The 24,869-nt window shown below is 41.1% G+C and overlaps 1 long non-coding RNA gene across 1 annotated transcript in view; it reads right to left on the bottom strand.

Annotated features, from left to right (window-relative positions):
* The window catches only part of LOC128912783 (uncharacterized), a 72,269-nt gene extending 64,268 nt beyond the window's left edge, over positions 1 to 8,001 (bottom strand). Inside the window, exon 1 of the long non-coding RNA XR_008467765.1 lies at positions 7,895 to 8,001. This is a non-coding gene — a long non-coding RNA (uncharacterized LOC128912783). The remainder of the gene's footprint in view (positions 1 to 7,894) is intronic.
* Positions 8,002 to 24,869: the final 16,868 nt, after the last annotated feature.

The raw sequence follows: 24,869 nt of genomic DNA, 5'->3' as shown, positions 1-24,869 counted from the left end.
TTCAGCTAATTTCAATCTAAATTAGTTCTGAATCCTTTGGTGCCATTCAAAGCTTTTGCAATACTGACCTAAGTTTCTAGTACTAATGGAAGTTTTTTTATTATCAGGTTTTTTTCAGTGCCCAAATTCAGTCCAGTTATGATATTACACCTCTGAAAATCCCCCTTCCTTCAAGATGCTGCAAATTTGTTACTCAAAACCACAGACATCTAAAAAAATATAGGTCTCATCAGCTTTAGTGGTAGCTCAGCACTGCAAGGGATAGCGACACTTGCCTTCCTGTGGCTCCAACCAAGCACCCAACACCCGCACCACAGAGCGAGTTTTGTTCTGCCATAGAAAATAATCAGAACAGTCTCACGGTGGTTATCAAGTTTATATATAAAAAGATAACGGAAGCCAAACAGTTCCCAACACCCACTACTCAGTGTATTGCCCTCCATCCTCTGATTTAATAAGCATTTGTAACAACTCAATCAGATTGTACTGAGACACATGCACTGTTTCTCCCTTTATTCAACTGCTCTTGTGAGGCAGGAAAGAAGTTTGACATGGAAAACTATCCACTTGTCAGTCCTTGCGTTTGTCAAGCGTTACATGGGTTTTCATTACACACCTTGGAGGGAATTAGAATTAGAGATTTGATTAATTTGTCAAAAATTATCTACATAAGCAGTTCACTCACTTTCTCTTGAAAAGTGTTCCTAAGCTCATGGTTTTCCATCAAGAGATTCTTGTGAAGTGCAAGTAGGGCAACCTATTCTGCTAGAATTAGGAAGTAAAAGTAGTTTTATTTATACCTAAGGTAAGCAAGGGAAGATGTATTAAAATAAACCAAGTGTTCTTACGGGTTAAGATTTTTACTGCTAAGTATGTTTGTTCACATCCCAGTTGTTGTGGGAAACAACTCTTCTCGCAAGCAGTGAATTTCCAGCAATAGAGGCCAAAAGAAGTGGATGAATTCGAGCTAAGCCATCACTCCCCAAAAATGTTTTTGCTCCCCATGTGTCCAGAATTCTTGAGGAAGTCTCTCACCCCACAATACCCATCTCTGCAATGCATCCAATACAATCCAATAGCTTTCTTCTCCACTGCAAAATTGGGTGCACTTGTATTTGGACAGAGGCTAAGCAGGATGAGATTAATTCCTTGATTCAGAGTTAAGCTCTTCTGATGAAACTATCATGTATTTGTTCAGATTCAAAATACTCCCTATATCCTCCTACCAGATGGGCAAATCACTTTCATCTCCTACAGCATCTTTTACTCCCGAAGAGCAGCCTTCTGTGTAAAATAAAGGCAGAACCGAGCACTACACAAATCAATTCACTCGCTGCTCTCCCGGCCAGCTTGGGTTTATTTTCTAATATTTTTTGTTGTTTTGTTTTTACACAAAGTAAAGCTTCCCGGGAGGGATGTTTCACAAAGTTTCACCCAGCTGAAGTCTTTTTGACATGTGAACTGGAGACACCAAGATCTCCCAAATAAAATTTTATTCCAATCCTATCTTATCTACCAATGCAAGTTTTTAGGTTTTAGCTGCTCTTCTGCTTTCTCCATGGATATGGAATTCAGGTAAAAAACTGAAGAATAAGGAAAGTTAAAATCCCAAGCCTTACCTTTAATCTGGTACTGCAGTCAGGGGGTATGGCATTTGACATTACTAAGAACCGTCAGACTAAACTCTGACCTCTTGGCCACATCTTATCACAGCTGAAATCAAAGCTGCCGAGAGCTGATGCCAGTCTGGAAATTTTCCCAATAAAGTTGATGTGGTTTCAGAGGCTCCAGCACTGACTCTTCAAATTATTTTATTTATTATTTCCTATTGATTGCTTTGTTTCTCACACATAAAGCCAGATCATATCCTGGGTCACCCTGCAGTTTGGTATTCTTTTAATAATTATTACCCAAGGGTGTTGCAAGCAGATGGGTTAGAAAGAAACGGGTTCCTGACAGCCAGATGAGATCATCCTATATCATGTGTGAGTTCTCACCCTCCCAGACTCAGACCAATTAGAAGGCAGTTACCAGATAATACCCTATAGGCTTTGAATGTACCCATGTTATGCAAGCGTACTATCACAACAGTTCTTTCCAGAAATGCGGGAATCTGCAACGTTTACTCTTTCCTTGCACTCAGACTGTTGCTATCTTGTTGAAAAAGACATGGTGAGGAGAGACATGCTGCTCTGCAAGGGGAGGGGGTATCCCAGCTGGATGGGAGCCCTGCAAATCCAAACATTTAGGAACAGCTTGAACCAAAGCCAGAAAAAAGTCATGATTGCCAGTGCATTTAGAAACCCCCAAGGCAGAGCTGTCAGAATGGTACAGAAATCTCTGCCATCCTCATCCCTGTTTCATCAAGGTCTGATGCAACTTGCTTTCAAACGTTAAGCTGCCTGTGCCACGGTGGCGCAGAAAGCCTCCCTGCAGGGGTACAAAACAGCACTAGTCCTTTTCAGTATCCCAGGCAGCAGAGAAACTTGAAGGGTAGAAGAGCAAACCAGAGCTATTTAGCCCACCTACCCACTGTCAAAGCTTTCTTTGCATGAAGTACGGCTAGAGGCAGCCACTCTGACAGCATTTACTGAAAAAGAATGCTGTTTTCCTTCTTAATTAAGAGTTAAGCATCAACCAGGGATTTATTGGTACATAGCTGCTGTAAATAAAGACTGTGTGCTTGGAATATGGCACAATTTGTCTACCACGAGTGCTACAAAAAGAAAAGGAGGCCTGCCTATAACATTCTCAATAAATTCAACACAAATATTAATACAAAAAGCATAGCGCAGAAGAGGTGGACTCAAGGGCCAGCACAGCTACTGGTAGCAGGTGAGAGTGCAGAAGCATGGAAAACGGGAAGATAACCCACTAGGTGTCCCAGGGATTTTGCATCTTTCTTCTTGAAGTATGATCTATAGTCCTTCCCTGATTACTTATATATTAGCTAGATTGATGCTATTTGGGCTTACCCATACCAGTGACCACACCATGGAACTGACCTTCTTAATATTTAGAAGGGCAAACCAAGTGTTTCTAAGAGCATTCAAAAAAAATGGTGAAGTTGTTCATACTACAAGCATACCTGTCTACTAACTGTCCTCAGGTGCGTTCAGGAGCATCCTCACACCTGATGAGCTTTGGAAGCTAAAAAACAGAAGTGCGAGCTTCAGCTTCAAGTGCAGCTTTTCCTCAGCTTGGACCATTTACAAAAAGCTCTCCCTGGTGGGGACTCCCAGATATCCTCCGAGTATGAGGTTACAGTTCATAGCTCGGTTGCTCCACACACGTTGAGTAATATTGAAAACTCAAATTTAAAGTAAGAACAGTCAGATATCAGACACTTGATTATTTGATGATTATACAGAGATACTGAGAACTGAGATTTCTTTAATGATTTAAGCACTCAATAAAAGAGACTGTACTTAATATCTATGTTAAAGAGAAAAAACATTTGGAGATCAGGAAAGAAAAAAAAAAAAGAAGCTTAGGAATCGGATAAGAAGGGCTTTCTACAGAAAATGAAAGTGCTTGAGAGAAACACTGGCTGGCAGAAAGCAAGGAGAAATGCCTGGAAGAGATGAAACTACATGTGTATTTACCAGTCTAAGACCATCCCTACTGGAAATTCACTGCTCATCTGCAAGAACAAGGGATTATTTGACCATAGCTGGATAGAAATCAAAATCCTCAGGAACACATTCTAAAAAGCAAGACAACTTAGTTCTTGATGTTTTTCTATTTTGCTCCTTGCATAATGATAACACTAGGAAGACTGGACCAATTGTCTCTCTGGAACACCTACTGAAAACAGACTATTCTGTAAACATTTGGAGCCATAGAAATGTTTGAAACAACAGCTAGAATCACATTTAATGACAAATTAGGAAACAAACACCCTGATATATATAAAATAAAGAGGTGAGTTGCATCAATGTGACATGCAGCAACAGCACAAGGTCTCAAAGTAACTCGAAGGCAAAGAAAAAAAAAAAAAAAAGGACAAAAGTGAAGAACTCATGACAGAGGGACAGGTCCAGCTACAACCCTGGAAGCACAGGGGGAGGCAGGAGCTATCTATATTTGAAGAGACAGGGCTCAGAGAGGCTGGACATGGTGTGGGGCTTGCCCTACAGCAGCAAGTTTCTCACTGCTGCAGGGGAAATAGGAGAAACCCAGAAGTTATTTTAAAGTGTCTCTAACCAGTCTTTTATGAGGACCATACGCTTTGTTAGAAAAAGACAAGCAGAATTTGTGTACTCTTCTTCCTACCAAAACAATAGTAAAAGCCTTTATACATAAATGTTTAGATAAAAGTTTGTTAGTCTTAGAGTCATAAGTGATGACTAAACCCAGATGAGAAGTTCTGGCAGAAAGAAGCAGCAAGGACCTAAGGAAGGTTTTTCTTACCAAAAAGACAGTAATAAGCGTTCTTGTTTTCTTTAGTTCAGTGGATAAGGCATTGGGGATACTTGAAATCTTTATTCACATCCCTACTCTACCTCACTGTGCCCTACACGCCAGTCTCAACTGCAGGATTGTTGATTCTGATACAGCTCTTGTTATAATTTTCTAAAGCAGAACCTTAATTGAGGTCATTTGGGATAAACTTTTCATCAAGATAGGTATGTTTACAGTGAAGTGTGGGGGGTTTTTCCCCTCTGTTTAAAACCATTGCCTAGAAGTAGAAAGTTACAAGTATCTGAAAAACAGCAGAAATGGCAAGAATGGCTATGAACCATACGGTTACCTTTGTTGTATCTTAGAGTACATTGTGTCTGCAACTCAGAACAGTTTTTTTTTTGTCTTCCATTTTTCCAAACTGTTCTTGTGATGGTTTTCAACTTGAGTTTCAGAGGCATTTTCCACAGAAGCTGAAGAAAAATTCTTCAAATCCTTTATTTTAGTTATAAAACTGTATTATACCTCATCTGAACAAAATCCAGGTGAATCACAATCCCTAATTTGGAATGCATATTGCCATAAATCTGTAGCGTCCATCACAGCATATTTGGGAGAAGAATATGCTGCTGTTATACATGATTCTTGCATGTCCATATTGTTAGTTACATTTAGAAGACATTCCATACACTCTCCATCATATCATCCACACATTTGAAGTCACTGTAAAATTACAGTCTCCTTGGTGATGCTGCAGGGACAGGCCTTTTAGAAGCTGATCCCTTGCACTGTATACCATAGTCTCCAAATTAAGCGTAATCCCCAATAAAAAACCCAAACATGTAAGTCTCCATGCTAGAGAAACATCCCTGCAGAGATGGTCTTCCCTTCATTTCCTTACATGCACGGTTTACAGCTGTTCTGATAACTCCCTGTTCATACCTGAATATATTAATGTTCCCACACTATCAACAATTTCACCTGTTTCTGTACACCTTTGATAAGCCTCTAAGATACATTTCACATTTCTTGTGTTTTGGAAACGTTGAGGATATAAAAGCAATCATGGTAGATCTAACACAGTATCTACCCTCTAACCGCGGCTGACAGCATATTTGGGGAGGAGAGGGCTAGGGAGGGAGAGTGAGGACACAGGAGTATCTCCCACTGTACCTTCCTGGCTTTTGAAGAGCAGTGGTTTACAAACCCTTCATCACACTTGCATCTGATTCAATGCACCTTGGTAAATTGGGTTACACAGATAATGTACCCTAAAATATTGCATATATTTTGGATCCAGAAGTACCCAGCATTAACTCATGTCTCTTCACAGGCCACATAAGCCAGTTCTACTTTCACCTGTAGGTGGGGTGAGGTGGAGGGGACAATTCTCACTCCCTAACTTTAAGCTCCCTTTTAATAAAGTTCAGCGTTCAGGCTCTCTGCCTCCCTCTTGCTCCTGAGGACATTTGTACATTAATGCTCACGTACTACTTCCAGACTTTACCCGATCAACCGTGCACAGCCGTTCCCATGGGTAAGCCCACCTAATGTTCTGTGCCCACAGAGGTTGTGTGCCTGCAGTACATACACCGCTCATCTTCGCTCACTTCATTTAACTGACACTTCTCCTTTTATCTTCAGTTTTTACGTTCTTTTCTTAAGGGCTCCTCTTCCACCCTTTTTCAAGGTTTTCACATTTTTAATTTTTTTTTTTTCAAGTTTTCATGTTGTTAATGCTTTTCTTAAAAAAAAGAGTACAGGAATTTCAAAGCACATTTCCACATGAAAAGCCCTCACTGTTGACTACCAAGATCTAACGCTGAAGTACACAAAACCCAGACAAAAGCCACATTACAGATAACACAACATTCCCCCAAACCCTTAGGACTGTATTACTTGGGAAAAAAACCTACAGCCTGCAATCTAGCTAAAGACATTGGGGTGTGTGACTTTTTTTATTGTGCCTTTCAGACTTAAAATAAATTTTGCTTATGCTTATTTATAACAACATTCATAAGAACACCATCGTGGATGTGTATAAATACAACACTGTCATAGCTGAAATAGTATCCAAGATCAAATAATAAGACCTGGGATATGGTTTTGAACATACAGAGTTGATTTAAAGCTGCACAGCTCTGAAAACACACCATTTTCTGAGGCGTGTATTAAGTGCGCAGCTCTACAAACACGATTTATCATTGCCTTAAGTGCGCAGTCTTAATTATGCTCCTGCCCAAAAATCTCACTTAATGTTGCTCTGTGAAATCTATATGTACTGCAAATGACAAAAATTAAGGGAATGGGTTTTATTTGGTTTTACATTTAATGTAGCTTTCTTATGAATAGTTAAAAGCCCGTGTTTAGTTTGCTGTGCTGTTTGTGTGTTTTTCTCTTAGCAACCAGGAGAAAAACAGTCTTTTAACTATAGGAAACCATAACTGTAAGATCATAAGAATTGGCATAGAAAATAGGATATTTGAAACTACCCATAACAAATCATTTACATCATTTAAGCTACAAATTGAAGGTATTCCTTTAACTTTGAAGTAATGTAGTTTTGTGTAAATACAAACAAACATTTAGAACTGTATTTTACACAGAAACTTTCTTCCCAAAGAGCTTTACATGTGGCACCCATTCAAATCCTGGGAAACCCCCGAGGACTTTTGTTCACAGGAATATTCCCAACTCAGCAAGATTATTCATTTATTTAAAATTAGTCATCACTTTATGTATTTGCAGAAGTGAGCTTGCGTGAGAGATTTCTTATATACCACTGAAATACAGACACCTCTATAGCAAGATAAAGTTTTTCAGCAGCTCTATACCACAGAAGACACCAATAAATAAAGCCAACAGGTTTGAACACAAGTTCAAGGAAGATGCAGAAAGGCAGAACATAACAGATTAAGTTAAAACTTGTCCGGGACTGGATTTTACATCATTTCTCTAAACAAAAAGCATAACACAAGGTATGCAAAAAGCAATATGTTCACAAGTCAAAACCTTGCCTCCGCGTCTTGTGAAAAATCTAGTCTCTGCCAGAGATGGTTTATCCTAATTTACCAAACCCCAGAGGAGAGTGCCACTGGTTTGAGCACCACTAGAATCACCTGCAAGAGATGAGCTATAGCACAGCAAAGCTTTGAGAGGGAAATATACTCCAAAATTTCACAGCCTAGGGGCTGCAGAATACCTACTGAGTAACTGGAGGGAGTAAGTCTTACTAAAGGAAAAGAATTAGCATACAGCTGACAAAAACCCCCTCAGGATCTCTTATCATCCTATAAATCTTAAGCTGAGAATGACTGCCATGGCCTGTTAGGCATGTCCCACGCAGCTTTAAGGTCTTCCAAATACCTCACTGCAGATTGGTGCCATGAGCAGCTCCAAGCCAGTGAGCTGTCCTGGTCTCCACTTTTCACAAAAATATTCCAAACACAAATATTTGTTGTCAGTGAAACACTAAGAAAAATGCACTCACCTTTGCACCTTTCAGCATGGTTTGGAAATTAATGACCCATGAGTTGGCAGCACACCTTCTCCTTCCTTGGGTTTGGAATAACTCAAGTAAACTACGATAGCAAAGTGCAATACAGGGTTTAAACAAGAGACTTCCCAGAGTGTTGAGGTCTTCAGCAAATTCCTCGTTCTTAATCTCCATTACTGTATAACCAGCTGCTGTTTGTGAGTTTGCTGTGGGAGGAGGAAGCTAACTCTTATCAGGTGGGGGAAATTAAGGTCAGAACAAGAGCTGGGCACTGCTTAAGCCTCAGTCTGTTTTTCTTTCCTCCAGCATCATGCTAATCTTAGCCTGAATATTGCCCACAGGTAAAAACCAAGCCCCCCTGCCGTTAGGGGAACAAAAAGGCAAAAAAAGATTATGATCTCAAAACAAGATGGGGGAAGCAGGTGTTATTTACTGCCATGTTTTTGAGGGTCAGCACGACTCTAGTGGGCCTAGTCATATGCTAAGTGATTTAGCTGACAGCAAGGATGGTGTCCTCCCTCCCCCTTTTTCTACACAATACCAGGTATAGTGGGCAGTCTCAAACTTCAGCAGGCCCTTTGAACATTGCAGTATCACCAGTACTTGTGCTGCTCTTAAGTATCTACGCTGATCAAGACCTAAGGCTGCATTAAACTGCACAAGGCAAGTCCTCCAGCATTTAAAGGCAGAAGTAAAATGCAAAAGTTCCTTGTAAAGCCAGAAAGACTGAGACAAGCAGATGCACGTGTGCTGTCCCAGGCTTGGTAGTCAGGTGTGTTTAACTACTTGTGCACCGTGTAACACACTGCCTGTGTCCACCAAGTACTATTTGCACTGACAAATGCTTGCTCTGGGATGTCCCAGAGACTCTGGGATGTCCCAGAGACTCTGGGACCTTAGTCCTAAAAAAAGAAAAATCAAGCTAACCGCTAAATTCAAGCTAATAACTCTGCAGCTTTTAATCCACTCAGTAAGATAAACTGGCATCTGATATACTGCAGATTTTCCCCAGGACTCCCTACAAAGCTGCAGCACATCCTCTGAAGGCACAGTTGTGGCTCACCACATTGCATTCCCACCAGAGATGCCACACAAACCATCTGGTGGCACACAAACACACACTGCTCCTGAATAACCTCTTATCAAAAAGACACCTTTTTGGTAGGAACTGTTGAACAATACCTTCCTCCAACATTACATGGCAGCTTTATCTAAGCAGTTCTGCAGATTGAACTACACTAGCAGTCTTGGAGGAGAGACATTACTGTGGAAGTGTGTTTCCTTTTAGCAAGCTCAATGTCTCTTGTCCAATCTCAAAGTGGAATTAGTTGCTTTCATTCTGGTTTTTCATTTTAACTCAAGCCCACAATTAAACTTATGCAGATTTGAGCTGCACACGCTTATGGGAAGTGCCAGGCTCTGAATGACTGGCATACCTCCAAGCTACAGGTACCTGTATGGTACCTGTGAAGATCAAGGGGACATCAGGAGACAGGATCAGCTGATTCAGAACACTGTAGTTTACATCTGCTGGAGAGGTTTTGAACAACCACCTGACTGCATCTTCTGTTTACAGAAAATAAAGACTAGATCCTTGTTAGTGTACTGCTTCCCATGCTACACTCCCACAGAGCAGGCCACACGACGCAGCCAAGGATGTGGTTGGCTTTTTGGGCTGCAAGCACACATTGCTGGCTCGTTTTGAGCTTCTCATCCACCAACACCCCCAAGTCCTTCTCCTTAGGGCTGCTCTCAATCCATTCTCCACCCAGCTTGTATTTGTGCTTGGGATTGCCCCAAACCATGTGCAGGACCTTGCACTTGGCCTTGTTGAACTTCATGAGGTTTGCATGGGCCCACCTCTCAAGCCTGTCCAAGTCCCTCTGGATGGCATCCCTTCCCTCCAGTTTGTTGTCTGCTCCGCACAGCTTGGTGTCATCGGCAAATTTCATGAGGGTGCACTCAGTCCCACTGTCCATGTCACCAAAGTTGTTAAACAGCACCAGTCCCAGTACCAACCAACCCTTGAGGAACACCACTTGTCACTGGTTGCCACTCGGACATGCAGCCGTTGACAGCAACTCTTTGAGTGTGGCCATCCAGGCAATTCCTTATCCACCACGTGATCCATCTATCAAATCCATGTCTCTCCAATTTAGAGACAAGGATGTCATGTAGGACAGCATCAAACACTTCCATAACTCTAGATAGATGATGCAGTTGCTTTTCCTTTATCCACCAATGCTGTAATGCTGTTGTAGGTGGCCACCAAATTTGTCAGGCACAATTTGCCTTTAGTGAAGCCATGTTGGCTGTCACTGCCAGTTCCCTCAGGACCTGTGGGCTTGTGCACCTTCAGGTTTCTCAGATGATCTCAAACCTGGTCTTCTCCTACAGTGGATAGTTCCTCATTCTCCCAGTCCTTGCCTTTGCCTTGTGCAACTTGGGCAGTGTGGCTAGAGCCCTTACCCAAGCCACAGAAGGGCATATATATAATAATTTCCATATTAAATGGAAAATGATACAAGAGTCTCATGGGTATTTGGGCTCCTACCATTCCAAGTTTTCCCTGCAGTAGGACTGTATGTACAAATCTTTGTGTCAACAAGAATACAGATAAATTAGTCCTAAAATTAGTTGAATAGTCTGAGGTCCTTACATAGTAAAGCCAAAAGCAACTTAAAGAAAAGTTTGAGCAGAAAGTACTATGTTTGGACAGACTGACAAGGCACCAATATAACTGTACTGGTACCGATTAAACCTCTTCATTACAAAAATGTAAGCTGTAAGTATGTGCAGGAGCACCCTTTTTAGCATGAAATATGAAACTTTAAAAATAAACTGTTTACATACAGAAATATTAGATATGTGAAAGAAAACTGGCAGGATGAATCAGAGGTGGTTTGAAAAATGCTTCCAGGACTTGCTGTTAACAAGGCTGACAGCATTTTGGTTTCTTAAATGATTGCACAGAGCGCTTTGAAGAAATAAAGAACACTATAAAAACACTTCACAGAGCAAAGTAAACACCCCACCCTAATAGGAAGTCTCTCTCCCCCCTTCAGATCAGACATCTTGTTATGTTTTCAAGCCTGAATTTCATATCCAGCCTCAGAAGATGTCCCAGTCTGATGTCTATTGGACAAAACCCCAGTATCATGCAGTGAGGCACCTTATGCCAGGCGGTGTCCTCAAGAAAAAATAAAAATAAAATCAGTACTCTGGGTTTATGTGGGATTTCCTGTGCAACTTATCTTGGTGTAAGCTACGCAGGAAAATTCAGACTCCTAAGCTGATTATAAACAGCAACTTAAAAGCCATTAAGAGCTCCAAACTGAAAACAAAGCTTTGGAAGTCAGCATCAGACTTCAAGTGAGTTTGTCACAAACCCCAAAGGATTAAAATCAAGCCAATACTATACATGATCAGCTGCTTTTAGTGTCCAATGCTAAATGCATCAACTCTAATTGACAAAGTCCCATCAACTTATTCCAGCTCCTTTGGATTACTCTATTTTGTATTAAAAGAAATTTATGCTTGATGTGACAAGTTTCTCTTCCCTGAGCTCCTGGTGAAAAGCCTTGTTCCATTGAACATTTTCCAGTGCTGTTTCACCCCTTTCGCACATTTCTGGCTAGCATTGTACCTATCGTTTCCTTTCACTGCCAGGCTTGCATCAGGTTTCATGGCTCACTGCATGTTCAAACCCAGAATTAACTCTAAGAGGTGAGGACCCATGTACAAGTACAATAGCAACAGGTTTTTCCCCCCCCAGAAGTGGTCAAGAAAAATCACTTTAGGATGATTACTGCAGTGACAAGGAACAACAGACATTTAGCAGTCATTAGATAGCTTCCTCACCTCAAATATTAGCCATGTCTAGAGCAGAACATGAGCCAAAGCATTTGGAGGTTCAAAAAGCACTCAATTTGAATGTTTTTTTCCATTTGCCCATTTGGAATAGGCAAGATTACTTTTGGCTTGTAGAGTGTGAGAAAGTTCCTTCTCAAAGCTTTTCCAAGAAGAATAGGAGCAAAAAGCACCTTCATTCAGAAATATCCTTATCCAGAATATTACAACAACTATTTGTAGAGGCTGTGAAATATGGGATGGGCGTTAGCTCTCCTACAAGCAGAATCAAGCTCTAGGTTTTCTGAAATGAGTTCATCCTCAATCATTAGCACAACTGGTTTTTGCTCAATGAGTTGTTTTACCCTTTCAGTAGCCAACTCCACACATGCTTGAAAAATAGAATCCTGAAAGTTTCAGAAACTTAAAAGACTTTCCACTATTTTAACTAGTAGACCAGTATGTGTTGCCTGAATGTTAGGATAACAAACCACCATTACACCACTTAGAAATAATATTTATCTACTGAAGTTGTGTCTGCTGCAACAAAGTCATCAATTTTGAGCGGTTTAAAAAAGGCACTAAATTACAGAGTGGAAGTGATTAAACACACAGCTTTATCTGCAAGGAATTTGCAGGACAGTTTTGCTCTTTTCACGAAGAACTGGCAAACAAGGATTTATCATGGTTTTATGATCCTGGCATAGAGTGGATTGTGGCTGATGTGACCATAAAAGTCCTGATCCAAACGCTTACAAACTTTTGCCATTTACTGACTCCATTCAGTACACTCATTTACATCTAGCCTTGCAAGAGTAGTCCCATCAGCCCTGGTCCCAGTAGGACTGATTTGTTTTGGTGACCTAAACTCCACCCAGAGCCAGCCAAGTACCAATACTTTGCATGTGGTCAAACATTTTATTCTAGAACTGGCATCAGTACCTACTCCACCCTCTTCACAGCACTCAGAGTACAGGACACAGCCAGAGTAAAATGAGGAATATTGGAGGGCACCCAGGTATTATTTTGTTGCCCAAAACCAACACAAAGCTCTATGATAGATAGAGAGGACATGGGCTTGTAAAGCAAGGTTTCTGAGGTCTGTTCCTGGGGTGTCATCTGCCTTGTGATCTAGGACAAATATCTTCTTTCTTCCTTTGCCTCAAAGGGTTTCTTATCTATTTCAAGCTCCTTTGGAGAAGCCAAGGACAGGGAAGGGAGGATACAGCTCATGGTTTATTCATATGACCCAGAGGTGCAAGATTCCTCCCACATTGTGACTGACAAAACATCAGAAAGATGTATTACTGTTGCTTTCCAGTTATGTCTGAAAAGCCTGACATCAGCAAGAAAGCAATACTCATCTCCTGCTTTAGGTGATAAACTTCCTAGGTAACAAATTCTCCTGACAACATGCATCATTCCTTGTGCATCACAGAGCTCTGATCTTAACTTGGTTTTCTGGGGAATACAGTGAAGAGCGAGAACAGTCACAGAACTCCTCTAATTTGCACAAGCAGCCAAACTACCTCATCTATTACTGCCTCTTCTGTAATAAGTCTGACATAAGGACATCATAACCCAGAGGGCAGAGACCCTTTTCTTCAACAAACAGAGAAAATCTCTTCTGTCTTTACTTTTTCAAACTCTTCAGATTTTTCTGTCACTATTATTAAGCAATTGTTTCTTGTCTGGACGTAGTTGAAAGATTCAGTCTGCTGCAAAAGCATCCTGCCTAAATAGGCTTTATTCCCTCAAAGCAAATAGTCATCATTTGGTAACCAGCAAAGGCCCTTGCTCTCCTAACTATCAAACCCTACAGCTGACCCCTTGGAGAAAGCTGTCCAAAGGGGAAGAAGTCTTTCCATTCGAGACAAGCACAGACCAGGGCAAACAGCTGGCCAAGGAGACAGATAGCTACTACAGTATATTTTAAGTAAGGGAATTATCTCCTTAGCACTGACTCATAATACTTAGAGGGCAGCAGGAGGCTGGTTTGCAAGGCCAGGCTCCCCTCTCTCCTTCCATGCTTTGGCGATGAGTCAGCAGTTTGATTTTTATAGTCATCACAACTGAAGTGTTTCTTCTTTGCTGCCCCCCATGACACTCTGGAACAGAGTCAGAGTCAGCTGCTCTGGGATGGGGCAACAGCCGGCACTTTCATCCTACAGCTGGGGAAGGAAGAAGTCACACAGTATCAGCTTCGATTAGTGGCATTCCCAGCAGGCAGGTTTGCCCATGCCTCAGGGAGAACTGGTTTGGTGACACAGCTCCTAGGGCAACAGGCTATGGACACAAGTGGTAGATGGGGAGAGGGCCACAGGGAGCAGTGCTCAGCCATTGTTGACAGCAACATAGGTTTCCAGCCTGGAGGTTTCTCACCTCAGGTGTCTGCCCTTTTTGTTCACCTTTGTAGCCTCCCTCATTGCTTCTACAGAGGCAGGCTTGGCTAAGAACATGTCATCTCCATGAGACTTTCTACCTTGTAACCCCATGCCAGCGGCATCTTAAACTGTTTCCTTCTATACATGTTTTCTTCACAGTCTCCATTCAATGCTTAAATACACACCCAGCTTCAGCCACACAGGAGCTCAGCTGAAAGGCTAACTCACATCTACAGCATTGACACTCAATATTTTGAGGAGTGCTCAAACTTGTCTCCACACTGCCTTCCCGAGCACAGTGGGTCCCCAGCCCACTCCTACAGTAAGCAGACCACTTCCTCTGTACTCCACTCTCCCCCCAACATTTTCCCAGCCACTTAATTCTCCTTTGCAGTTTAGAAATGTAGCCTGAAGACAGCTAAATAAGTTAGAATAAGCTTTAAAGATTCAAATCAATATGTCACCTTATCAGGTATGGTATATGAAGATCTCCAAAGGGAGGAAACTCCAGTTCCTCTTCCACGACCAACTTCTAACGAGGTTCTGCAAACTACTGCCAGCATCATGGTACATATTCATTGATTACACAGGAATTAATCAAAGTCACATTCTAGTAGGTATACATTTAAAACAGGGTTTGCCATTTCCCCTACCCTGCCATTCAAAGTTTCCTTCTACATGTCAGACATAAGCAGAACTCCCAATTAGAAGCATAGGAAGTGACATTTCAATTTTACTGAAAACCTCCAAGTCAGTTTTCATCCCAAGTTAGAAAAGTTTCATGTTTCAACAATTAAATTACCATCTTAGGAAAATGTCTGTTGGAATCAAAAAAATCATTCTATTTCAGTAAAATTGAGAAGGCTTGTTCAAACAATGGTGTTTTGAAGTTTGATAATATTATAACTCAACACATTTTCAGTGAAAGCATTATTCTGAAAGGAAATCCTTCATCTTCATTTGCTTATACGACCAAGCTACACCAATGCCAGCAATTTTACCATAAAAGTTTTGAATTTGTTAAAACAAATTTTCTTTTTGTGGAAACTTTGTCGGAAGGCTTCCTACCACATCTGCTCTCAAGAGCCAGCCTGCCTCCCTAGCTGTCATCACAAGTCTCTGTTGAGCAATGCACCCTGTGAAGAGGAGTCAGTAGATTACAGACATGACTGCTAGTGATCAGCATCTTTGTATCACTAAGACAGCACTGTTTACATGTCAACAAATAGTCGGCAATTCGTGCTTTATATTCCTTAAAACCAACCCCAGCTTCTCTTCCTTGCCTATTGCTTCCGCCCACTTTTGCCCATTTCCCCACTTCATAATGATTTTAAATCAACAAATGAAGGGAAAAAACCTTAAGACCGTAAATATCTCATTTATAATGCTTCCAATCTGTTTCTACTAGCCATACTTCAGGGCGGTAATTATCTGGGCAACACCTCCACTGAAACCACCAATTTGCTGCCCTGGGGGGTTCAGGCAGGCGAGAAATACTCTGTCTATGTATTAATGAATCATATTTCCGCCCAGCCTTTTGAGAGGGATACTTAACGTTTAATAAATGGTTGGCTTTTTGTAACTTAGGACTAGAACCAGCAAAAGGTTTACTCATATAAGCAGTTCCCACTTAGTAAACCATTGGCACCATGCACATGAATAATAACAGCTCCTGTAACCAATGCTGTTCCACATGGAACCAGGGAGTCAGTGGTAAAATGTATTTGCGTGACTGCAGGCACAGACCCCACACCCTGGGACAAATCCTTAAAAATAAACGTTCAAAGAAGTTACTGCAGATACCACTGTTCTACTCTCATGAATTTATAGAGAATGAAATGCTTTCAAGAAGTAGGTTGCAGATATATGCACTAAAGAAATTAATTGCACTGGTAACTTTCCGGTGTGCGGAATTTATTATGTTTGTTCAAAAGTAGCAATCCAGTGGAGAAAATGTAGCCTTCATATTTTACTTGCATAATCAGCAAATGAGCCGGAAAGAATGTCAAAACAAAAAAAGAAAGGGTTCGCCAGGAGAAAAGAAACACACAGAATTAGTGACAGTAATGTTCAGATTAGGAAAATACAAAAAGTGGAAGAAAAGTGAGAAACATTGGGCCACAGACTCCAGCCTTTTCTTCTTCTGCTGTTGATGTGGTACAAAGATGATGGATTTCAGCCACTGTTTGGAAACACTGTATGGGTGTGAAGCCAGATGCAGCAGTAGGAAGAGGGAATAGTATGTTGGATCACAATGGCCCAGTCTCCCAGCTTCCTGCTGGTAGAAAGATTTTACAGTTTACCATCACTGCAGAAACAGCGGAAGTTCTAATTCCATCTGTTATTCTGGCCAACCTACTGCCTGCGCTCAAGATACTCTAAAATGACTCTCAACACAGACTGTGCTCTCAGCTAGTTAAAAAAACCTAGCACTTAGTTATATCAAGCTTGTAACCTCCCCAAGCTTCGAGCTGAATGCTGCTTTAGAACAGCGTAAAGCTGACAACCCACCACCAGCACCCTAGCAGCAGGTCCAAGGATTCATTTTACCACAGGAGAGAACTGCAGGGTGAAGCCCAAAGGCACCGATGGTTGCAGTTGACCAAAGTGCAATAATTTGGATTTGCCTGTGCTGTAATAAAAGTACCTATATGATATTTCAGCTTAAATAGATGAAACTCAACATGAGAGTGGTTCACACTTCACTTCTTAAGGCCTCAGCAGCCAGCTTTTCCAGAATTGTATGAGCCAGGAACAAGGCAGGGAGATGCCCAAAGTCTCCAGGAGGTATCCAAGTTCATGTTTCAAGTTGGACTATAGCACTTCCACATCTATTAGTTTTGGGGTAAACTTCCCATCAGCTCATGGCCACAACGATAGGCATATACAGCACCAGAAAACAGTCATTAACTTGGAGAAGACTTTGCAACACAACTCCTTGTTCACAGAGACTCCAGGTGGAGGTCATACATCCAAAACATGCCTTGTAGCCTGACAGCATACTTTAGAGGAGCCATGCTGCCCTATCACCTCAACAAGTGGGACAGACAAGAGGCGGAAGCACCAGATGCGTAGGGGAAGGATACTTTGCCTTTCTTTGCACCCTTCTCTCACGCTTAAAGGAGAATGGCTGTTTCTGACAACTGGCCAACCACCATTTGTTTCAAAGGCATCAGCAAAAGGCTAAGGAACAGGCTTGCCTCAAATGAACATCTGTTTCTAACAAAAGCTGAAAGAAGTCAGCTGACAGAAATCCAAGCACCCTCCAGACCAAAGTAGTACCTGGCTTTTAGAAACTGGCACCAGAAAACCTTCCTACTTCCCTTGGTTGTAAAGCTATCCAAACACAGAGAGAAACTTTTAAGGGCTTTGGGGGAATTAGCAGTACCAGCATTATCCACATTTTTAAGAGAGTTTTCACAAGTATTGCCTTCCCAGACCATTATCTATTTAAGTTTAACATATACTGCTTCCAAACCAGATTGTTGTTAACAGGAATAAGAAGAAATAGTGTTTTACGTTAATACCTTACGCTGCCTGTTCCCCAGGGACTAGGAGTGTAAGAAATGGGTGGGTCTGTGTGGGGAAGACAGCAGCTATGAAAGGATTCCTCTAAGCCTTAACTGCTTGCAGCTGCTATCTGTGCCGTACTCCATAAACAAGCCAGGCTTTGTCTCAGGCTGTGTTTCTGTGCATTGCTCAGCAATGAGGGAAGTATCACTCTGTCTAGACCTCCTTGCAAAAGCTCTTTCAGTATTTTCTGCAGAAATGCTGACATTTCTCCAGATAAGAAAACAAGACTTTTACCATTTTCATATGAAAACAAAGAAGTGGTTTAAAAATGAAAAAAAAGAAAAAACAAAAAACCCACTAACATTGGGATAGTTGACAAAATAAGTAAACTCTTATTTACACCCTACAAACTTTCTTCTTAAAAGAAATTTGTTTCCTTGTCATAAAGGCCACAAAACTGAAGCAAAACTTATTTTTTAGGACAAAAGGTAGATCTTATTTTTCTTCTGTTTACTAATAGGAAGTTTTTGAACACTGACTGAAGTGTGCAGAGAGAAAACTACTCCATTACCTTAACCAGGAAAAAGGCAAGAAAAACCCCAGTATTTGTTATATTTTTTTCTCAAGAACATCATGGGTGGTGTCTCAGGTGAATCAGTATCTCTTCGTCATGGTCAATCATTTACAATTTATTTGCTCATTTCCCACACACATGAAGAGATGCTGTCTTCAATCTTATGTACTATGAATGGCCTCTGTTTGTCCTCACAATGATACAGAGAACTATTTCAGAATACCGGTATATTTCTACTGCTACCTCTTCTTTTTCACTCATTTGCACATCAGCACCAAGAATAGTTGCCTTACCTATAAAACTCCGTGAACCAGACTGAAAAAAAAAAATATCAAAGAACACCCACAACTCAGTAAATGAAAGGCATTACATGCTGCACACGTTGAGGCACTTAACTCCACTCAGCCACAGAGCTGCAGCAGGCCACTTGCTGGCATTAAAGGTGAGTTCATCCACAGAAAAGCATAATGCTGAAAGAGAACACACAAAAAAAAACCTAAGTCATTTTAAGCCATCTTCATGCTTGGTTTTTCATTGGGTTTTTGTAGCTAGTCTCACACTTTAGAGCTACTCAAAGCGCACAGGGGCAAAAGAAATACAAGGGTTTATTTCAGTCACGATTGATTAGTAGGAACAGAAAGCACAAGCAGCATTGAAAGCAGCAAGACACTGACTATTCCTCACTTTAAACATCTCCCTGTGCAAAGGGGAGATTTAAGATAGCTCAACCATCCATAAGGCTTCTTAACTTTTAAGAGTAGTGAGGCATAATTAGAGTGGAACAGATTTATCAGCATCTAGAAACCCCTTTTCACAGACAAACACAGCACCCTTCTAACACAAGATTTTTTTCAGAAGAGGGCAGTCCAACATGATGAATTTTCACCCCTTTTGAGCTTGGAGGAAGCTTCACACAAAGTTGAATCAGGCAACAGAAAACCAAGTAAAGGGACAACATAGTATCACCCAGAAATACCTCTTCCAAACAGCAGAGAGCCAATACCCACTGCAAGCTTTACCCCCATGGGATACCCAGTAAAGACTCTCCCTTACAAAGCACCACCCAAACAGCTTCTGCTCCAGTTAAAGGGGTACAAGCAGCAACCACTCAGTGCACACCACAGAACTCCCCCTGCAGTCCTCCTTATTTCCCCCACCCTGGTTACTATCCCAGTTAATAAGCCTGCTCTGCTAATGACCATCAGCTTTCTGCTGCAGCTGGTCACAATGCTGGGCTCACGACTGATGAGGTGGTACTGAGATTACTTTGTTTATCCCCTGCCTTCTCAAACAACTAAAAAGATTCTGTAAATTCAAAGCTTAATGTGGTTCAAATCTTCCTCAGTACATGCTAAAATTATGCATTCCTGAGGAAAAGAGTCTTGCACTCCTCTTGCGCTGCCCTCCTTTCAGCTCTGCTCCCCAAGTCCCCTTCCCTGCACAGAGCCCTGCCTCACTGCTGCACAGGGGTTTGTCCACCTAAATTGTACAATGTGAGCTTGAGAAAAATTGGCATTTTCCGTCAAAACTCTGCTTTGACTGGAAATTTCCAGTCAGTTTTGCGTTACCCTGAATATATTAGAGGCAAACAATCATAAAGGGAAGAGGATTTCTGTTTCAAATCACACTCCTCACCCAATTCAACAATTCTCTTTACCAAACCATCCTATTTTTAGTCCTGTTTATTTATTTATTTCTAATCCAGACCTTTAGAAACATCAGTGTTTCTCTTATTTCTATTACAAACCATTTTTAATCTGCTTTTAATTATTACTCATTTACAGGAAGGGTGTGGCCAAATTAAGTTGTAATTTGTGAACTGACATCCCTCATTTGCAACAGAAAACAGCTGTGGAGACAGCTTTTTCACTATCCCCCCACTTAGGAAAGCTGGAAAAGAGAAATCCACCAGGAAAACATATGACAACAGCTTAATTAGTTCTCCTGCATACTTCTAACCATCACTCTTTAAGCAGCATGTCCTGCTCCTAGAGAGGTGAACGGCAAAACTCACCCAGGTTCAGTGGGGCAGCGGGTGATTACACAACTGGAAGGGAACCGTGGATAATATTTCCAGGTTACTGGTCCAGGAGCATCCCGCATCATCTGCTACACAGATGTATCCAGATGTGAGGATGTCAGCCTTCTGTTTGAGGGCAGTCATATCGTACCCAAAGACAGTTCCCAGGGAGGGCAGGATAAGGCAACAGACCCTATCTCCCGAGCTTGGGAACACCAAACAAGGACGACTCTCTCCACTGTTAGCAGCTATATCATGACCTATTTTTTTTTGCGCAGCCTCAGAAGGAAGCATTAGCATTTTGACCAAAGCAGCAGCTACCTTTAAAGAGCAATAGCTCAAGAGAACCCACATAATGCATGACTGTGGCCTTGGTGGCAGTGAAGCTGTTGACGCTTTTTCTCCTGTAACCCCCAAGGTATCCTGTTGCCATAAAGAAATGGTCAGGTGGTGGGGCAGAGAGGAGGTAAAGCCTAAGTATCTGTAGATTTTCCAGGGTCAATGGATCATGGAAGTTGTGGAGGTGGGTTTTGGTTTGTTTTTTTTTTGTTTGCTCTTAATCTACAAAGAAAACTAATACTCTACCAGAATATGCTATAAGAATGGTCAAACAAAGGTTGCACACAGCACCCATCCCACACCTGCACATACAGAAGGGCTTGAAAGAAAAATGTATCCACAGATCTGCAGTAATGATTGTTTCCAGAAGAACGTAGGAAATCCTCACCAAAGGGAGGACTGAGGCAGTGACTCATTTGGTGAAAGGCAAAATGACTACTTCAACATCAATTAAATTATGCTGATTTACAGAAGCTGATGCTTTGTGTCTAAGGAAGTTGCACAGACCAGTTTTCTCCATCAGCATTTGTCCTCACAGTGACCAAGAGCTGCATGTGTCCTCACCACCCTGTCCCTCTCTAAATAGTCCACTTGCACTGTTTCAGGAAGCACAAAGAGACCTCAGAGTTAATCCAGGTAGGCAGTGGAATAAGTCAGTTGACAGGAAGGTATAGGGAAATGGAGTTAAGTATATATATGGAAGCATATTTTTTTCTATCAATCCTACCCAGCATAACGGCCATGAAACTGTTTCCTGAGAGTTCACAGATTCGTGGAGTTCCTGTGGCACGTCACTTCTGGGTCTCCATACTGTTATAATCCAAGATTCTCTAAAGACCTCTGCTGTGCCATCAACGCCTTTAATTTTACCATTAATTCCAATTTATTTGTCATTTTTCTTAACAGCTCAGATTCTAAAGACATAAAGCTGTAGAACAATGTCGACTTTCATGGTAAAAAAAAAAGCAAACAACCTGCTAGATTGTAGAGGAAGGCAGAACAGAGAACCTTACAAATTCAAAGGCCACAAGTCGAAAGAACCCCCAATTAATTTTACTAGTTCAACATGCAGTGAAAGCTGGTTTGCTACTGAGCCACATCGGATGTGTGGATTCTCAATCATTTTCCCATTAGTGGAGCTTTCATAACATCTCTCCTGGGCACGTTCAGACCTACTCACACTTCAATCTTTCCTTTCAGTCACAAGATCTCTCATCTCTCTCTCTCCTACTCAACAATTTATTGCTGACACTTACAGAAACAAAAGTATCTTTGACGTTTCCACCCTTCTGGTGAAGTTGGTTGACACTAGTCATTGGGTTCAGAAGTTGAGAAGAGAGGAGTGTGATCACGTAAGGAAACAAAGTGAAGGCAACACAATTAAAACAATCTCACAATTTGTAAACCAACTTCACATTTCTCAGGGATATGGGCCCCTCTTTAAATGCCTGTCCTTGCAAGGTAGAAAGACTCAAAGCAAGGCTGAAATGAAGAGCAGAATTTATCACAAGGAGGCTGAAATGTGAAATGTGTTATATTTTAGTATTATGGTATGAGCATATAGACAGGTAATATCATGTTTTATCCTAGGAAGTGGGAGGCATGGAAAACAGCTGCTGAGAGCATGACCACTTATTTAATACATTAAATACAGACATACTATAAAAGCAGATCACCCCATGTATTCTTGAATTTAAAATAAATATTGCAATGATTTACATACTAGTTTCCTGTTGCTGAAGAGACACTTGTGACTAACTTTCCAAGGAAGCAGCGTTTCACAAGCACCTATCTAATTCTAGCTGATGTGTCATGTTTTAAAACAATACTTTTTTCAGAGCACTGGGCTCACCACCCATTTGTTTCAACAAATTCCCTACAAATCTTTCCCCCTTTTTGTTCTCTGCTACCAATACTGCCCTTTGTGTCTGAATGATGTTTCTCTACGAAGAATGATAAACCCAGTCTTTTCTCTGATCACCTTACACTTTCTAATAAACCCCTATTGCTTCTGTTGATCACCAGCTACCTAATTAAGCATTCTGTTTAATGTCCTGTGGTTGGAAAGGAAGATATTAATTGCTTGGGGTTTTCTTCCCTTCTTCACCCATGGAAAGTGTTTAGCATTTGTCCTTATCCTGACCCTGCCTTTTAAAATTATCTCTGCCCTGTAAAAGAGAAATTCTCAAATCCTCGCTCCCAGAAATGGGTGACAATCCCAAACCCATGAACAGAACAATCTCTTGCTGCAAGAAATGGGAATAAATCTCCACGATTTTCAGACACATTGACTGGTTTTATACTCCTAACCACTCATCCAGCATTTAATCCAATTAATAGTCACTCCCTAGATTTTAAAGAGCTCCAATGTACTCATTTCATCCTACTGCTCTGATCTCATGTTAACTTAGTCCCCCAGAGGCTCATCTTATTACTTTCATTTGTAGTTCTGCTCTGCCTAATTCACCCCAGCGGAGGATTGTAATTTCATTTGTGTGGGTCCATGTCTTTGGGATTCTTTCCCCTGTTATTGAATCACTTCCTCTACAACAAACACTTTTTTAAAAAATTAGGCTATGTAAGAACTGATGGTAAAGCCTTTTACAACATGCTCTTAAAAAGACCCACAATGGAAAAATATGTTGTATGACAGTATTTCTGAATATGAGTTGCTTGTGAGCCATTCAGCAAGGGCTCCATTTAGAAATCATGTTAATGAAACCACCCAACTTCATAAAGCCAATTTTTGAGGAATTAAGGACATCTTTGGTGGTCAAGAGCAGCTGAATGTATTCCAGCCTTAGAATAGCGAGTAGGCTGTGTAAATGGCCTCTGAACTGCTAAATTACATGGCATTGTTTTTATTCAAAGATTAAAACACTCCAACACCCACAAAGAACTTCCAAAACAGCTGAGCGAATGTTTTCAGAGGGTGTCACACTTTTTCCTTTCCATATTTGAGACATGCTCTTTTCCATAAATATACCATTGTAAATAAAAATGGTTGGACAGATGTTTGCAGAAAACAAAGAAAAGGGGTCACAAACCCCATCAAATCAAAATCAGCCCTGTTTTCAGCTGGAGAAATGGCTCACAGTTTCTCTTAAAAAATAAGCACAGATTCATCCATCTTTATCAGTGAGTGGTAACCTATGTTCATTGTACACTCTCTTCTGAGCAGAGCGAAGACCGATGTAATAACCATGCAACACTGAGCCATCACCCAGAGAAGGAAGAGTACAGAACAAAGAAAAACACTAGAATAGAAAGGCCAGAACTCCTTCTAAAAACAAAGCACATCATTAAAGGTGAAAAAAAAGTTCTGTTAAATATACATTCTCTAATATCTGAGGCAGCAATGTTCACTTTATCTTATGCTAGCATCACAAGGCCTAAAATGATGATCAAGAACTCTAATGCATGATGTTTTGTAAAACAAACTGTAAGAGAATCCTTTCCCTGAAGTATTTACTGCTTCAGCATGGAAGGCAAGAGGCAGAGAAAAGAAAATCAAGGCATGTAAGATTTGCAGCAGAGGGAATGGGAGCACACACTCTTTCCCCTGATGCCAGTTAAATGTTCAGCTCAACAGCTCCCTAGTATCTTATTCTCCTGGAAGAAGAATAAATCTCTGTCTTTTAAGAACTGTTCATAATTTTAAACTATTTTTACTATGAAGTCTGAAGTGGTATTCTGTAAACCCATCAGCCCTGGTCTCTTACCAGTGATGACTTCATATCAATAAGGACAGTAAGAAAGGTAGGAGGAAAGAAGTAAGGAGAGGCTACAGGAGTGCACAGGAGTGGCCTGATAAAATGGCATTCCTGTGGTCACAGGGACTAAGGTCTTCCAAAATGATCAGGTCCAAGGATCATGACAAGATTGCCAGCTGAGCTATCCTGAGATGGGAATCAGTGCCACGATGAAATGACCTTGGTTAAGTCACAAAACAGTTGCAATTCTCAACTATCTTCCATCACCATTTACAACCTGACATCAGGCCAGGGCTTTCCATACCTGCATGTTACTGGAAACACTTTGCATTCATGCAGCACTCAAAACAGGGCTACGGAGGAGAGTGAGGACATTTTAAAAAAAATAAATCAAGTTTCAAGTCCCTCCAGGACACGATATATGCCTCAATATAGGATACACAAACGGTCCTCTTCCCTAACCCAACCAGAGGATATAAATAATCTGCTGTCGCAGCACTGCATCATGTTGTTGTGATATGTGTTGGGCAATAAGACATCCATGTAAAAGGAACCTTTCAAAGTTATGACACCAGCT

The sequence above is a fragment of the Rissa tridactyla genome, chromosome 7, assembly GCF_028500815.1.
Source record: "Rissa tridactyla isolate bRisTri1 chromosome 7, bRisTri1.patW.cur.20221130, whole genome shotgun sequence".
Classification (NCBI taxonomy): domain Eukaryota; kingdom Metazoa; phylum Chordata; class Aves; order Charadriiformes; family Laridae; genus Rissa; species Rissa tridactyla.
The sequence above is the reverse complement of the archived record's forward strand: the minus strand, read 5'-3'. Positions and strand labels throughout refer to the sequence as shown.